Genomic DNA, 18,120 nt, shown 5'->3' with positions numbered 1-18,120 from the left:
CTGCTTTGAAATAGTTATAAATGATTCGCTCTATGACGATGCGACCAAATTTGTTGCGCCTTGGCCTCAGTCAAGCCAAAATGAACAAACATACAATTTTTGGGACAAAAACTCCCGCATATTTTGTTTTTATTATCTAAATTCAAATCGTGTTAACATTTCTTTGAAGGTAATCAAATTTATATGCATTTATTTATTTTTTTAGGGCAAAGGATTGTAATCTTTGCACATATGGAGGCTTGAGGCGCCCACGCAACGCACACATTTGTATGCAATTAATTGACAAACACTCGACATGTGGTCGAGCAGCAGGTGCAAAGCTTTTGTCTTTCCTCTTTTAGCAAACGCGCCACTTTTGTATTATTGCCCGCAACTCTCGTCGGAAAAATTTCCGTTAGTTTATATCGTAATTTGAATTAATATTTATTTTTTATCCTAGTTACCTTTAACACAATTGCTGCCAACCAATATTGCGAAATCTTCCGAGAACCACAAAATATTGCTAATAAAAATCATGTTTCCTAAATCTAAAATCCATAACACCAAAAAAAAAAAAAATAGGCTCTTCTTTCACCAGGAACAAAATATCATTTTTTTATCTGGAATCTGGAACACTACATCTAAAATGTAAAAAAAAATTAAAATAAATAAATGAAGTGAAAATTTTTTATTTGGCGTTGGGTTTTTCTTTAAATATTTATTCATGTACACAAACAAACATTTCTTCTTCACATGCTTATAAAATTCGATATGTTAAAGTAATCTTTCAAGATCCCCAAAATATATATAATAATATAATTCATATTTCCTGATGCCAAATCCACCCAAAATAGGAGTGAAATTTTATTTTTATTGAGATCAGGAATGAGAAATTGAAATGATCTATTTTAAAAAAGTGAAAATGACTTAAGTAATTCACTCAGTGGGAATTAATAACCAGTTTTTCTTAATAAACGTATTTTACCTCTTCCAAGAAGAGATCCGCAGGTTCTAGACTGTGTCAAACATACGGCCCGCGGGCCGGAACCGGCCCCCAAGGAGGTTCGATCAGGCCCGCAGGATAATTTGAAATTGGAAAAAATGCATAAAAGACATGGAATTAATATTTTTAATTCGCTGCAATTCATGGATTATCCGCTAAGGAGCGCACTCTTTCCATCAGAATAGAAGACAAGCCGCATCACTGAGACAGACTGAAAACAGCAGACGGTATCAATGCGCCATCTGCTGCTTGTTACGACGTTGTTAATACCTTGGTCTCCACCTCTCCGCTACACCCTCATTAGCCAAAATGTCGTTATCCAAACGGAGAAAAGTAGATAAGGAGTGTAGAATTTTCAAAGAAAAATGGACCACGTCCTATTTATTTACAGAGATGCACGGAAAACCTTTGTGCTTGGTGTGTTTGCAACAAGTTTCGGTATTGAAGGAATATAATATTCGACGCCACTACGAGACTCATCACAGCGAAAAATATGACGGCTTGCAAGGACAACTGAGAAGAGATAAGATTAACGAATTGCTGGCGGGTCTGAGGAAACAGCAGTCAACTTTCATCCAGAGCCGAGAAGTCAGTGAAGCAGCGGTAAAAGCCAGCTACCTAATTGCTAGCGAAATAGCATTAGCATCGAAGCCGTATTCCGACGGTGACTTTGTTAAACGATGCATGATGAAGGCGGCTGAACTTGTATGTCCCGAGAAGCGACAAGCTTTTGCCAATATTAGCCTGACGAGGAATACTATAGCAGAGAGGATTTCGGAACTATCGGCAAATTTAGACAGTCAATTGAAACAGAGAGTCAAGTCATTTATTGCATTTTCCGTGGCAATTGACGAGAGCACTGACATCACAGACGTGGCCCAACTGGCCATATTTATTCAAGGAGTTGATGAGACATTGACTGTTACTGAAGAGTTTCTTGAGTTGGTGCCAATGATGGACACCACAACAGCCGAGGACATTTTCGGCTCTGTCGTTGCTGCATTGGACAGAGTTGGAGTGGACTGGTCCCGCGCTGTCAGCCTGGCTACAGACGGCGCGCCATCCATGGTCGGAAAGAAAGCAGGTGTCGCGACAAAGTTCAAAGACAAAGTACAAGCCCTTAATGGAGGAGATCGTTTCTGGACATTTCACTGTATTTTGCACCAGGAGGCATTGTGTTGCAAGTCGCTGAAAATGGACCACGTCATGGAGGTGGTTGTTCGCACTGTAAATTTCATCCGGTCCAGAGGTCTGAGCCATCGTCAGTTTGACAAACTTCTCAGCGACAGCAACATTACCCACAGCCTGCCATACCACACTGAAGTGAGATGGTTAAGCCGAGGCGCTGTGCTGAGGCATTTCTTTGATCTACGAGAGGAAATCGGACAGTTCATGGAGAAAAAAGGAAAACCGGTGTTGGAATTACAATCTCAGGAATGGCTACGGGACCTTGCATTCTTGGTTGATATTACTGAACACTTGAACAATCTGAACAAAATGTTGCAGGGCCGCAAAAAAGTTGTCATACAGTTTTCTGACAACATACATGCATTTAAGTTGAAGCTGACTTTGTGGGAGATGCAACTGGCAAATGGCAACCCTGCTCATTTCCCCTGTCTGAGAGATGTGTGTGTGACCAGACCTGATGCGGACATGAAACGGTACAAAGACAAAATTGCAGGACTACTGCGGGAGTTTGAGAAACGTTTTCAGGTATTTGGTGAACTTGAGACAGAATTTTCTGTTTTTCGCTCACCTTTCACAGTTAAAGCTTCTGATCTGCCAGTCGAAATTCAGCTTGAAATAATTGATTTGCAGTGTGATGCAGATTTGAAGGGCAAATTTGCCTCTGTAGGTCTGGACAGATTTTATCAGTATCTACTACCAGGGTACCCAAAATTAACAGCCCTGGCTGCTAAAATTTTGTGCATGTTTGGGACAACCTACCTTTGTGAACAAATTTTCTCAGTGATGAATATCAATAAAACAAAAATGCGTTCAAGGCTCACAAACAAGCACTTAAATGACATTCTGAAAGTGACAGCTAGTCAGGACATGACACCTGGTGTTGATGCACTTGTACAGGCCAAAAGATGCCAAGTTTCAGGAACAAATACAAGTCCAGACTAGACTAACACCTATAAAATGCTGCCTTAGATACTGTTTGCATTGAAAGAATACAGCTCTGTGAAGATGAATCCTTACTGTGGTGATCTAAAAAATGTGCACTTTAACGTTAGTCAGCAGCTTCAAAACAAAAGTTGTGTGATGGAATTCTACTGTTCATACAACTCCATAAATTTTCAGTATGTATTGTATGTGTATGTATGTTTCATGTATGAAGTTTACAGATTTACAGGACAGGCGAACACTTTCTTCATTACACATTTAAAATCACTCTCCCTAGTTTGTAAGGTGTACGCAGGGATTAAATTTTGATTTTATATGCGTATGTGTAAGTGCAAGTGGTTTAAAAATTCCTTTCTTTAAAAGTCTCATTTAATCTTAAAGTGCATTACTATATTTTTCAGTACCAATTAAAGTTTTGTGCCTTTAGTGGGATCAGTTGCAATGCATATTTGTGAATGATAAAAGTAAATTGCACATTTGTCTAAGGAAATATGAGGTGTTTTATGAAATGTTTTGTAAAAGGATAGTTCATTAAATTTCAATATTTTCCTAATGTTCTTGTGCTTCTTTACACCAAAACAAAGGAAAGACATGATATTTTTGTTATTTATAGCAGAGTATGGTATAATTTTAATGGTCCGGCCCACTTGACATCTCCCTAGGCCATATGTGGCCCACGATGCGAAATGAGTTTGACACCCCAGTGTCAAATAGAGCATTCTCCATTCGGGCCCTGGTGCTTTGGAATGCTCTTCCTCCTGAGATTTGATCTGCAACCTCAGTGGAAATGTTTAAATCTAGGCTGAAAACACACTTCTGTTCTATACCTTATGAATGATCTATATTTCATGTTGACAATATATGTGTATTATTTGCCCTTATGTAGGTTTTAGATCGGGGGATGGTGTCATGATAGTCTGTGGTTTGCAATAGTCTTTGATCTGTGCAGCCCTTTGAGACTCTTTGTGATTAAGGGCTATACAAATAAACATGACTTGACTTCAAATTCTCATAAAGCCATATTTACATTTTAATGACAGGCAGTGAGTCATTCTTACGCCAGGATTAAAAGGGAAAAAAAACGTTCGTGAGATCAGGAAGAGTACAATTAAATCTAAATAAAAATTAAAATACTAATGTTTATGAATTATAAATCTTTGGCATTGAGTGAGTCAATTATATCATATATTTCAACTAATTATAATACATCTTGGCTTGCAAAAAAAAAAAAAAAATCATATTTATGTTAATGCAACGCAATTTACATTTTAATCCAATGTCTAAATTTCAAATAATTTTGCTTGCTATGTTAAGTCTCATAGCGTCTCCTAGTGGTCTGTCTGCAATTTTCATGTGACCTTCACAATATTCAATGTTCTGGCAGGTAAAAAAAAATCTTCCTGACAATAATTTGATGAATTTGCCTCCATTGTAAACACAGAATCATATAAAACAAAAATGTGTCTCGAGCTGTAATAATAATAATAATAATAATGTAAATAATGTAATAATCTGTGAAGCCCTTTGAGACTCTTCGTGATTTAGGGCTATACAAATAAAGATGACTTGACTTGACTTGACTTATGCTTGTTCTGATATTTTTTATAGAAAGTGGCTCAAAAAGAAATATTTTTAATTGCATGTGTTTTTCTAAAGGAGATCATTATCACATTTAATAAAACAAAATAATTTCAAAAGTTCTATATTTCATTTTTGAAATAAATCTATTAATTCTTTAATTTATTGATATATTTCTCCTTTCCTCCGGATATTTACATCTATTACTGTATTTACACTACAGCGTTTGCAAGCATGAGTTCTTCCGCAAATTGCTTGTAATGCCACTTGTCCTCTTCTGCACAAGTGGGACACAAGAGATGTATAGAAGTCACAGGAGATCGCACACAGGTCACATTTAATTGGAAATGTGAACGATTTCACAAAAACATCGGATATCACCCAAAAGGGTTGTAAGTCAATGATTTGGCCAAGGCTCGAATTGGTGACCTCCCAGTCTCGAGGCAGGCACACAACCCTAAGGCCACCTAGTTGATTAACATTGAGCGTTTTACATCACAGAAGGGCGCATCACACGATAAGACGCGCCGCAAAATTTGAAGAAAATCTGACTTATATGCGCCCTTATGGTTGTAAAAATACTGCAGTTGTATTTCTCTTTGAGCTGCTGTTTTCTTGTAAATTCTGACCATGATGTCCAAACTCAGAGCCAAAGGTTATAAAGGAAACTAACTGCTAAATTTTGCGATTTTGAAATGATAAAAAAAAGACTTAATAAGACTATCGAATGAAAATTGTAGAATAGCTTGAACAATAACTTGAGAAACTTGTCAATCTTTCACACCTTAGAGAGAATAAACAACCACATTGATTCAAGGTTACATTAATGAATCATACTAGAAATGCCAAGTAATTTGACCCTTCATATGCAAGTCCTTACTGTTCAAATTTAACCATGAATGAATTAAAAATGTAAAACATCCAACCATCCATTATCTGCACCGCTTATCCTCAGTAGGGTCGCGGGGGTGCTGAAGCCCATCCCAGCTATCTTCCGGCAGTGGACAGGGGACACCCTGAACTGGTTGCCAGTCAGTCGGAGGGCACACAGGGACAGACAACTCACTCGCTCATTCACAACTAGGGACAATTTGGACCGGCCAATTAACTTGACCTGCATGTTTTTGGAATGTGGGAGGAAACCGAGTGCCCGGAGGAAACCCACGCAAGCACTGGGAGAACATGCACACTCCACACCGGAAGGTTTGATCTCATGACCTCAAAACTGTGCCGCACACGCGCTAACCACTGCCACACCGTGCTGCCCTAACTGAAAAACAAAAAAAAAAAAAACATACATATGTCCATTTATTAAAATTGTTTTGTGTATTTGATTGTGTGTGATAATTTTGAATCAAATGTTGTGATGAGAATTTAAAATCCTACATTTAAGTCAAGTCATGATTACTTGTATAGCCCTTAATCACAAGGAGTCTCAGAGGGCTGCACAGTACCATAAACGCATTGCCACATGAGCACGACGTATCAGCAAGATGCCAGACAAACATGGCTGCGACTACTAAGTATGGATTCTGCTATGTAAAAAATACAAATTTCTCGACCCATGGTTACCCATGGTTACATGATTTGATTGACGTGAAAAGTGTTAGAACTGTCAAAGGGGACAGGACTGTTATAAGCCCCTACCTTTTTCCCGACAGCCCTTTTTTCCCCTTCTCTATTCTAAATTGTTAATCAAAGTTGTTGATTTTTAATTCATTGTAAATACAAAGTAGTAGATAAACAGAGGAAAAAAACAAACATTTCAATCAATCATATAAAAACCTTTAAAAAGTATATATGAAAAAAACAACATTCTATTTCTGCATATTATCATTTCGATTTTTTCTCTGAAATATTTCTTTCTATAGCATTTCTACGTTACCTTGAAATATTCATTATAAGAATTTCACCCGGTTTTGCAAGATGTAGATCTACTAGTTTTTCTCCTTTTAGCCTCCCTACGATAGTCTTAGCCGCCCCAGAATTGTACAAAATATGATGAAATCAACATAAAGTAAGGTTGTTTTGTTAAACAAACACTATAGTTATTTGTTTTTGCTTCTTTACATATGGAATATGACACAAACACCCTGGCAAGACGATGATGGATCCTCTAGGCCGGACGGGCGTCCTTCTGTCTGTCCTCATGGACAGAAGGACGGATGCTCTTGGCAGATCTTTTGGCAACAAGAGGGCCACGGAGCAAAACCATTTGGGGCTCATCCTTCTGCTTGGATCTCGTCCTGCACTTGAATGCATTTGAGGTGATGACGCCACTCAGCTCGGATTGAGAATTGATTGGGTTTTTGTCGTCATCTTGTGGCCAAAAGGAGATAATGCTGACGTAAAATTTTCCATCCATCCATTATCTACTCAGCATATTCTCGATAAGGTTGCGGGGGACCTATCCTTTTTTTTAAATTCAAATAAATGAGTTAAAAAGGAGGCTTTTTGTCCTCGCTGGGGGGACATTCGATTATTTCAAAACATTAACAGCGGTAATATTTACTTATGCAGAACAGATTCCAACGATACACGTCATAAGTAATAAGGAATTCTGATGCTGTCATAAAGAATTATCGCGCAATGCTAATTAGACGCACATGGAAAAAAGACACAACTGTGCTGTTGCTATATCTGCTGTTTTTCTTGCACTTTTCACATTGGAAATTTGACAAAACAAAAACAAAACATTTTGGACTGTAAATAATTGTTTGGGTTTGGATCGAACGGCGCTCAAGTTTTTTTGGGGGACCACAACATCAGTTTTTTCCTATAGAAAAGTCTATTTGATTTATAATTTGTCAAGAAAAAATTTCGGGCTTTTTACATACTGTAGACCCTGGGATAGGATACTTATCCGTTCTGAGGTCAAGTCAAGTCACATTTATTTATGTAGCCCTTAATCACAAAAATGTCTCAAAAGACTGCTCAGGATTACAATTACACAATTACCTGATCTTAAACCAACATGCGAGCAAGGAACAACTCAAAACCTCAGCGTGAGGAAAAAGAGAAACCTTGAGAAAGGACCTCACAAGTGGTAATCCCCCTTCCAGGATGACAAGGGTGAATCACAATTAGCATTACTATACACAAGCATAGTAAACACTAGGTAACATGTTGAAAATTTGTCTGGAAAAGGCAGCAACGCCCCCAGCCTGTAAGCTAGTCCAGAAAGTCTATGACGGCCACGACGCAGTTTCTCATCTCTGCCAGGTGGGGATTGCAAAGTGAAATTGCTGTGTAGCGGGATATAGAAACCTATGATAATTGGTTGAGGCCTTCCGAACCCCCTGTACCCAGGTATGATTGGTTATTGCGTCCGCGACACAGTTTTGAGGTCATGAGATCAAACCTTCCAGTGTTGAGTTTGCATGTTCTCCCAGTGCTTGCGTGGGTTTCCTCCGGGCACTTCGGTTTCCTTCCACATTCCAAAGACATGCATGTCAGGTTAATTGGACGGTCCAAATTGTCCCTAGGTGTGAATGAGCGAGCGAGTTGTCTGTCCCTGTGTGCCCTGCGATTGGCTGGCAACCAGTTCTGGATGTCCCCTGCCCACTGCCCGATGATTGCTGGGATGGGCTCCAGCACCCCCCGCGACCATACTGAGGATAAGCGGTGCAGATAATAACGGATGAATGAATCTTAGGGTGTTAGTCTAGCCTAAAATGGTGTAAAAGGGAAAATGACTGTTTCAAATACAGTCCAGATGCCAACTCCAAAAGAGTTTATTGCTAAGAAAGGCATGTACTTGATGAATGAGATGTGACCATGCCTCTAAGTCAGGAGTTTGTGGCAGAGAGTACCAAAGTTTAAAATTGCGAACAGCACCTTCAGTAATTGTCTGATTGATGATCAGTTATGGACATATTTCTTAGTTAGGTTAATAATGCGTATGCCTTCTTTTCATTTCGTGACAATTTTAAACTCTTCTTCCATGGTTATCAAGTTTTTGCTTTTCCCCACAATTCTTGGATCTATAGTGTGTTTTCCTGAATGGCTGAATGCAGAGACGAAAAGCAGTTTTACAGTGTTAATTTACAACTTGGAGAATGGCAGCAGAGGCAGATGGGCCTTCACATCACCAGGGCAGGTAGTGGAGGCAGAGAGCTGGCCAACCGGAATCAGGAACCAGGATGACACGAAAACTCATCTGGGAGACGCGGAGCAACAGGTAGTTATAAAACTCACGAAATTTAAATCTTCGTAAGGGCTGTCGTCCAAGGTGCCCATATCCTGGGACTTTACTGTACTTCGTTTGCATACTTTCTGTTTGTATGTTTTAAGTTTAGAATGAAAGCAAATTTAGCTAATTGGTCTAATTAAATCTGTCGTCTGGGCAGGATATCCGTCAATCGCAGGCTGGCTCGCTTTTACGCGGACGCTGTCTATTACTGCCACCTGATGGCGCTTTCCAGCGCTGCCTCTGTCAATCATATCCGGGCCATCCCAGATCAAAACACACTGGAGACAATCTGGACCCTCGCGTGGAACCTCGTGGGCCTGTTTAGCAAGCGTATCTCATTTATCTCCACTCGCAAATACGCAGCAGGATGAAGCGCCAGGGAATTATTTCCGAAATACTGGTAAATGGGAAATACGCACACAAAAATACATGTATCAAGTGTTTAAAACGGGGCACGTCCGTGGGTAAAAAAGGAGGGGACAAATCGGGGTTTCTACAAAACTTTCTCATGAAAACATTCCCTTGTTCGCGAATATGTTTTTTTAAATACCCAACACAAAATAAGATTTATAAATATGATTGATCTAATTTGAATCAGTTATACATTAATGCACAATCCACTAGGGCTGCACTTAAAGGTACAGTGTGTATTAGTCAGCGCCTCCTGGTACAGTACTCATAAAAAAGGATTGCACTTAAAGGTACAGTGTGTATTAGTGAGCGCCTCCTGGTACAGTGCTCATAAAAAAGGATTAAAATACGAATGAAAAATAGATGAACTACCATGTAATATTGTTTTCAAAAAACAGAATTGTTAGTCGAGAAATTAGTACATAAATAACATTAGCTGAAAAGGCTGACATAATAATCGTTCGTCTTGCTGCTACGGGTACTTTTTTTCTTTTTTCCTTTTCTTCCTTTTTCCTTCTATCTGTTTTCTTTACTTTTTCTGTATCTTCTCCTTTTATCAATTTTTCATCTTTTTTCTTCTTTGTTTACTTTTTCCCCAATTCATCCTTTTTTCTTTCCATTTTTGCATTTTTCTTTTTACTTTAGTTTTCCTGTTCTCCTTTACCTTTTTCTCTCCTTCCCTTTTCTAGCTTGTTTTCTTCATTTGTTTCTTTATTTCCCCCTTTTTCTTTTCCCTTCTCATTGTCTTCACTCTTTCCTTTATTTTACCATTTTTCTATATTTTCATTTTTCTTTACTTTTCCCTTTTTCTTTTCTCTTCTCATTGCCTTCACTCTTTCCTTTATTTTACCATCTTTCTATGTTTTCATTTTTCTTCTTTACTTTTCCCTTTTCCTTCCTTGTTTTCTTATTTTTTTCTTTCTTTTTCTTTTTTTGGTTTCTTTTTCTCTGTTATTTTTTCCTTTTCATTTTCCCTCTTTTTTTCTCGAATCCTCCCTTCCATACTTATTTTTGTTGCTTTTTACTTCTTTTCTTTTTTCTGTCTTTGATTCTTCTCTTGTTTTTTATTTATCTTTTCTTTCCTTTTTCTTTCTTCGCAAAGGTTTAACAAGAAAACAAGAAAAAAAATGTGCTTTATAGTCACCTGGAGATTCCAAAGTTTGTGTTGTTTACTTGTGATTTTTAGCTCTTGTTTTCAGTTGCCCAAAGATACAGCGCCAATTAGTAGTCATATAATAGACACTGTCCCTTTTATTTTCATATTAAGGTGGCCTGTAATGAATATTGTATGGGTCGCAAGTTTGAAATCCCTAGTTAAAAAGTATTTTGATAAATATTTGACGCTGATTGCTCGCTAATTAGCTTACTGAAATGATGCTAACTCGCCTCGGACAAGCCAAAACTGCTTATTACAAATTTTGCGCCAATAAGTGTCATAACAACCGAGTGACTTCGAATTCAATAGCATTTATTTCCTCATGGCTGTATTTGTTTAATTTTCGGATACATTTTCAACTGTTGTCTCGAAAAATAAGCTTAGTCTAGCCCTGGGGTCGCCAACCTATGGCACGCGTGCCAGCAGTGGCACGCGAGCGCGCGGTAAAATATATATATTTTTTTAAATGCGCATTTTTAGGTGAAATTTAGACATTTTCAGTTGCGCGCTGTGTTATTTAGAGGCTTTACAGTAACGCCCCGCCTTCTGTACTTCCTGAGTGCATGTCTGCGCTGCGCCTCGCTGAGAAGGGAGGATCCGTGTTTTAACGCACCCACAGGAAGACCGGTGCACGATAAATGAACGAATCACAACAGCTTACCCAGCGAAAAAATATTGTTTTTTTTCAGCCAGCGTGGACAAATGACCGAGGCCTTGTGCAAAAAATGACCGTGCTGTTTGAGCATTATGCCTCATTCGGTTTGGAATTTTCAGAATTTCCGTTCGTTTAGCTATTTGCATACTCAGCAGCTGATCAGAAGACATCGAATAACTTCGTGCTTCTGGACTTTCCTGAGCATTGTAAGGTCGTGCATTTGCATATGATTTTCCAAAGTTGTTCAGGATATGTCAGAGTGTGCTGTTTCTTTATGCGTGAGAAGATAAACAGGACATTGTGGTTCAGCCTTTAAGCATATTTATTCCTCAACAGCAAGCAATACAAGAACACGGCTCCGTTCAATACAACATGGCAATCGACAATAGCAAAACGAAATATGGTGTGTGCGTAATGACGTCACCCAATGGAAAACGTCTTACCGCAATATCACAAGTAAGAGCGCTTTTAAATTGACAAATCTTAACAAAAGTTGACGCACAGAGAACACAAGAAAAATGGAGAAGTGGTTAGGAATCAAGCCAAAACCTCAGCCCCAGAATAAATATTCAAAGGGAAGCAAAATTTATGACGCTACAAAACGTGAACATACATTAAAAGCATCGTGGAAAGGGCAGTTCACGTGGCTCGTAGCGAACATTGCATGAATGAAGATGAGTAAACACAGGTACATACTGATGGCAGATGGAAAACAGCGATGTCATATCCATGCAATGAATGTTATAAGTAGATTTGTAATAAACTTAATTTTAAAGTATTGTTCTGTTATATATTCTGATTATCAATCCTTAATACTTTGCAACAATGTTTTTTTGCGATTAGCCGTCTTATTGTGTTTCAAGTTGTGAAAAATGGGGCAGGCAACTTTATGAAGAGTTGCCTGCCCGGGTGTCCGGTAACTTTTTGTCACGAGTTTCAGACACTGCTTATATCACTTGATTTTGATTATAGTTCATTGTTTATGAAGAATAGTTGAAGTCATGGATGCCTACAGGCCTTTCCACTTGTTATTTACATTATTTTTTTCAGTTTATTGACAAACAACAAAAGTGCTAGATAAATAGGTCAGTTATACGATTTCAATGTCTATCCATGTTGTATATTTGGACTGGTGCAAAATGACAGCTCTGTTGGATATAAAATAAATTGTTGTGCGAGTCATTAATCTTGGTGTGGCACACTGATTTACAAGAAAATTTGTGTGGCACTCCACACCGAAAAGGTTGCTGACCCCTGGTCTAGCCACTCAATTCTTGTTGAGGTGTCTTTAATGTCATAATTAGCTATTTGGAACACCTGCGGCGGCTTGATTGGAACCAACAGCCCGGACAAGCTGATTGGTGGCCACACCCTTCTTAAGCCCCCGGCTTCAGTGCCCATTTAAAATGATATTTTTCTTATTTTACTGATTAATAAGTAAAAATAAGTGCACTTCTTTTTTTTGCTCCACAAAATGGTGTATCCATCCAGTATTGGACTTACACAAAGTCTGACTCGACTCGAAATACATATAAATGGATTGTCAGTCAATGCGAGAATCCATATGAATATATACCTGCACAAGTGTTTGCTCTGCGCTGATAGTTACTTCATGCTGAAGACGAATTGGTATTTCGAAGTACCTTGATGTCCGAATTTGTTTTAGTGCATTTTCTTGTGTAAGTGTTCTTATAACAGTTGGAGTTAACTTTCAGGCCAAACGTATTGTAAGGATGTCCACCATATGTTGGCCTGGAGAGGGATGGGCGCTACCAGGCTGTACTTGCCCAAGCACACCACAGGAAATGTGGTTACAACCATTAAATATAAATGACTTTTTAATTTATTTTTTATGATTGCTCTAATGCTATGAGAGACCTCCATTAAAATTCTACTCGGAATTTAGGTTGTCCTTTGGACTGGCTGTGTTTTCAAATAACAAATGGTTGTTTAGATCCTAATTACTAGTGTCATAGGGGCACCATTTCCTGTAGTGTGTCTTGAGCAATTACAGCCTGCTGGTGCCAATCCCTCTCCAGGCCAACTCATGTTTCCGCCTGGTCTCGAACCACAGGCCTTTCGCCTGTTAAGCAAATGTGCTGACTACTGCATTATATAAATATTCCCACACAAATGTTGTAGAAAGACCTTCCCACAGGTTAAATCATATCTCTCGAACAAAATCCACTCAATATCCATAATACACAATTTAATATATTTATCAATCGCATATTGCTTTTCTTTTCATCTTAATTGTGTACACCATTCTTAGGTGACGCCACAGCGTCCCCAAGTGGCCTGAACGCAAATCATCTCCATCTGGAAACTGGCCTGTGCTCTCATATGAGGTAACTAAATGACAACTTCTGCCTTTTTTATTCTTTTTATGGACAATGTTTACCACTTTGAAAGTTTGATATATGTGTATATTTGTGCCAAGACCCACTTTCATAAATTGATATGAAGACTACGATATATGGTAAACAGGGTTGGGTAGGGTTACTTTAACTTTATTACAAAAGAAACTAAATATGAATAAAATTATTACATTTTGTGCAGGCTTGGGGAGTAAAGGAATACATGCAAAAATGATGTTGGCAAGCTGTTTGGATTTATTTTCATATTGTTTGTGTCACATTTTATGTTAGTTTTGCCGGAGATCAAAGCCAAGAGAGAAAGCTTACCACGTGTTGTGAGTCATCATTTTATTCATATTTACCGTAAATTCCAGACTATAGAGCGCACCTGATTATAAGCCGCACCCACCACATTTTAAGAGGAAAACCGATTTTGTACTCACACAAGCCGCACCTGTATATAAGCCGCATGTACCCACATATAAACATGTAACACAAAATTAACCCAAACCCGACTACAAGTCCCGCGATTGAAACTAAATGTCCTTCTTTTTGGTTTGAACAATTTTATTGACACTATTAACAGCAAATAAACAATGTGAGGTTTGAACAATTTTTCTCGACAATCTTAACAGCAATTAAGCAATTTCGTTATTCACAATTTCGTTATATCTGACAATATGACGTTTTAACAATTTTTTCGACATTTTTAACAGCAATTAAACACACAATTTCATTATATCATATCCCAACAATATGAGTTTTTATCGACACTTTTAACAGCAATTAAGTACTTCTTGGTTTTTTTTTGTTTTTTAGCAAATAAACAATGTGAGGTTTGAACAATTTTTCTCGACAATCTCAACAGCAATTAAGCATATTCACAATTTCGTGACGTTTTAACAATTTTTCCGACATTTTTAACAGCAATAAACACACAATTTTATTATATCATATCCCAACAATATGAGTTTTTATCATATTGTTGGGATATATGTATTTAATTTAACAGCAATTAAATACATTCACAATGTAATTATTTTAGATGTTAACAATATGAGGTTTGAACAATTTTTATCGACACTTTTAACAGCAGTTAACCAATGTGTAAAGGGCAATACTATTGTGCAAGGGCATAGCTGTCTTCTCAAGCGGAATTCCATCCTACCCTCCCAAGCATCATCCTCCAGTCCTCTGCCCGGGATGCTCAGATGGGTCCTCACCCTTCTTACTTCTACCTTCTACAACCACCCGAATAACCAGGCCGTTGCTGCCGGGACACCCACAGTGGAGCTCCGGTTCCCTCCTCCGGGTGGGTGCAGACGATTCTTCTTTATGGCTGCGTCCTAGGCTTGCCGCTCACAGATTGTATGGTTACTGCAGCCAATCGGAGCACAGCCACGGGGGGATCTGCCTGCACCTCCTTGCCAGCAGGTTTCTAGAGGTCCAGATGTTTGATGGCGGCGAGAGTGAGCTAGTCCTTGACCAGGTCGTTCTGTGACCTTTTCGACCGACTCACCCCGTAAAGCACGTACTGTGCGTCAGGGACCTCCCCTTCTGGCAAGTCCGGGAATTTTCCTAGGTGGCCGGCCATTGCCCACAGGTCCTCGGCAGCGCTGCACTCACAAAAAAGCTGCTTCACAGACTCCCGGGCGCCACAGCCAGGTCGAGGGCATGTCGAAATCGCTGACATTCCTCGGTGGTGCATTACGGCTCTGACTGAGAGAACCTCATGAGCCACCATCCATGACAGGTCCCGTAGTCTGTTTGGGAGGGCAGGATGATTCACGTTGCTCCAACCGTTGTAGGCTCGCCAAACGCAAGCCCCCGCACAGGACTCACTGTTGCTTGCTCCTGCACAATAGCAATAAGGGCCCTGTGGTTTTGTAAAGTGTGACATTCTTGTGTTTCTAAATCACATTTCTTTAAAAAGTCCCGAATAAAGAGATGTGTTGGTGGCAGGTTAAAGGACACTGGTATCAAATGATTGTTTGGTATGAGCTTTAGCTTCCGCAAGTACGAGCCCATCCAGAACCGTGTCATCGCTTGACTTTTCGGGTTGTTGGGTGGGCCCATAGCGCTTTGGAAGTGGAGGGAGACATATTTGCTCCCCAGGAAGAGCTGGAGGTCAGGCACCCCTTTCCCCCCTTTTTCCTTTTTCTTTTTCATTGTATCTCTTTTTATCTTTTCCCACTTTGAGCCCCAGATAAAGTGAAAGATGGCTCGGTCCAGTTGTAAAAGCACGTTTCTTTTGGGTATAAAAACTAAACTGATTGATAAAAGCAGTGGGAGGATGATCGCTTTGATGATTCGGACCTTTCCCTCCATTGTCAGTTTTCTTAGTGTCCAAAAACCAAGTCTTTGCTTAACTTTCCTTGTCACATCGTCCCAGCTAGTCTCGCCTCCTCCATTCGCATTGAATTTTATCCCTAGAATTTTCTGGTCTGTCTTTAACACCGTCAGTGGGAGTCCTGCCTTTTCTGTCTCTATCCACAGTCCATAAAACTTCGCTTGTGACTTTTCTCTATTGAGCCTTGACCCAGACGCCCTCCCAAACAGGTCAGTCAAGTCAATGGCTCTTCTAAAGGATAAGAGGTCAGTACATAAAATATTAAAATCATCTATGTACAAAACACACTTAGTAATTTGTCCCCCACTTTCTGGGATATTGATCACTTCGACAAATCTATCTTTTCTTAAAATTTGTGCCAAAGGTTCGATGCAAAGAACATAGAGAATGAGAGATAAAGGGCAACCCTGACATACACCCCAGTTGATCTCTACTGCTTCTGATAAATTCCCGTTAATCATGAATTTGCTGTAGATGTCTCGATATAGCAGTCCCACCCACATGTATTTTTGGGGAAAACCACATTTTTGCAGTACCCTGAAGAGGTATTGGTGCGAGTCTCGATCAAAGGCTTTCTCAAAGTCTAGGTTTAGGACCACTAGTTGCATGTTTCCGTCTCTCGCCTAACAGATGGTGTCACGGATCAGCATGAGACTATCGCTGATCTTCCTTCCCACGATGGCACAGGTTTGGTCTGGATCAACCAAGTCTCCCAAGACTGCAGACATTCGTGTTGCTAAAAGCTTGCTGAAGATTTTACAGTCCACGTTTAAAAGCGTTATGGGTCACCAGTTTTTTAAGTCAGTTTTGTCTCCTTTTTTGTGCAATAGAGTAACTATCCCTTTTCTGAAACTATCTGGCATGTTGTCTCGACTGGAAAATTCGTTAAAAACAGTAATCAGATCCGGTGCTAAAATATCCCAAAAGGTCCGATAAAATTCGAGTCTGAGCCCGTCCTCCCCGGGTGATTTGCCTTTTTTAAAAGTCTATGCAATCATTCAGTTGGTCTTGGGTAAAGTCCGATGCTAAAAGGGGGTCTTGACGCACTGATTTCGAGACATGATCTATTCTCATGTGTTTCTTTCCTTTCATATAATTTTTTTGTAGTAGTCTTCAAATAATTTGGTTATTTCACTGCTTTCCTTTGTTATTAGCCCGTATTCATTTTGGAGTTTAAAAAGCCCCTCACTTTTGCGCATAAATTAAAAAAAAAAAAAATAGCGCGTACAATTTTCCCCTTCTTCTATTTCTCTTTCTTTGCTTCTTATTATTTCCGCCAAAGCCTTTAGTTCTTGTTTGATCTCTCTGATTTCATTATTAAAGTCCATCCCCTTTTCTGTTAGGGTAAAATAGCGTTGGAGTCTTCTTTGTAGTCCCGATGTGCGTTTCATCTCTTTAAGTTTCTTGTTTTTCCCTGCATTTTGAAAAAATCTGCGTTCGTTTCTTTGTCATCTTCCACCATTGTGCTCGTGAATCATACGAGTCTTGAAGGGTCTGCCAGTCCTTGTACCGCTCCCTGTATTGTGCGGCTAAGACTTCATCATTGGGGCGGCAGTAGCTCAGGAGGTAGAGGGTTATTGTTCTATATTCTTTATCAATTATCCATTATCCGTTATTGGTCAAATCATAATACACTGCAAAGCCAAGAGGCCGAGATACTTGTTTCCAGCCAAGAGGCTGAGTCAAGGTTCAACTATTGTAACTTCATAGGTAGTACATAAATCCAGAACCAAGTCCACAGTCCAAAAATCACAGCCGGCAAAAAGAATGGAAAATGATACTGTTACTTAAGTTTTGATGCAGACCTGCAGAGTCCAGGTCCCGTTGAAAGTAATCCAAGGAAAAAAGTGTATACTTCTAAAGGTAAGGGTGGGAAAAATATATCAGATGAACACATTTACTCACGCAACTCCTTTTTCTTTAACCAACTTTTTACCCCCTCTTCTTTCCTTGTCTGTCCCTCACCTTTAGCGGTCCCCACTTAAACTCGGCACCCCGCGTTTGTTCCGCCTCTCATTTTTCGTTCACCCGTGCAAAACATATCAGAATAAGTGTCTAAAATAAATACAAATAAATACATTACAAAAATATACAGTTGCAAATACATGTTATACATTGGTTACACATATTTACAAAGAAAGACGGTACACTGAGTTTTTTTTTTAAGTTTTAATAATAATAATATAGCTTTGACAGGGCAGTAAATGGTAGCAACACTGGAGCGCCGCTAGCGGCCATTAGAAAAATTACATAAATTGGCCGCATCACTGAATAAGCCGCAGGGTTGAAAGTTAGGGGAAAAAGTAGCG

General features: G+C 39.2%; 1 long non-coding RNA gene and 1 pseudogene across 1 annotated transcript; both read left to right on the top strand.

The window, feature by feature from the left end:
* Nucleotides 1–1,375: 1,375 nt before the first annotated feature.
* Nucleotides 1,376–6,984, top strand: LOC148370712 (general transcription factor II-I repeat domain-containing protein 2 pseudogene; annotated as a pseudogene).
* A 2,151-nt stretch (nucleotides 6,985–9,135) lies between these two features.
* Nucleotides 9,136–17,012, top strand: LOC148370711 (uncharacterized). Its single transcript, XR_015849602.1, has 3 exons — nucleotides 9,136–9,282; nucleotides 13,377–13,452; nucleotides 16,442–17,012. It is a non-coding gene; the product is annotated as an uncharacterized LOC148370711 (long non-coding RNA).
* Nucleotides 17,013–18,120: the final 1,108 nt, after the last annotated feature.

Source organism: Urocampus carinirostris, chromosome 2 (assembly GCF_059441175.1).
Source record: "Urocampus carinirostris isolate Australia breed hairy pipefish chromosome 2, RoL_Ucar_1.0, whole genome shotgun sequence".
Classification (NCBI taxonomy): domain Eukaryota; kingdom Metazoa; phylum Chordata; class Actinopteri; order Syngnathiformes; family Syngnathidae; genus Urocampus; species Urocampus carinirostris.
Note: the sequence above shows the minus strand (reverse complement) of the source record. Positions and strands in the feature narration are given on the sequence as shown.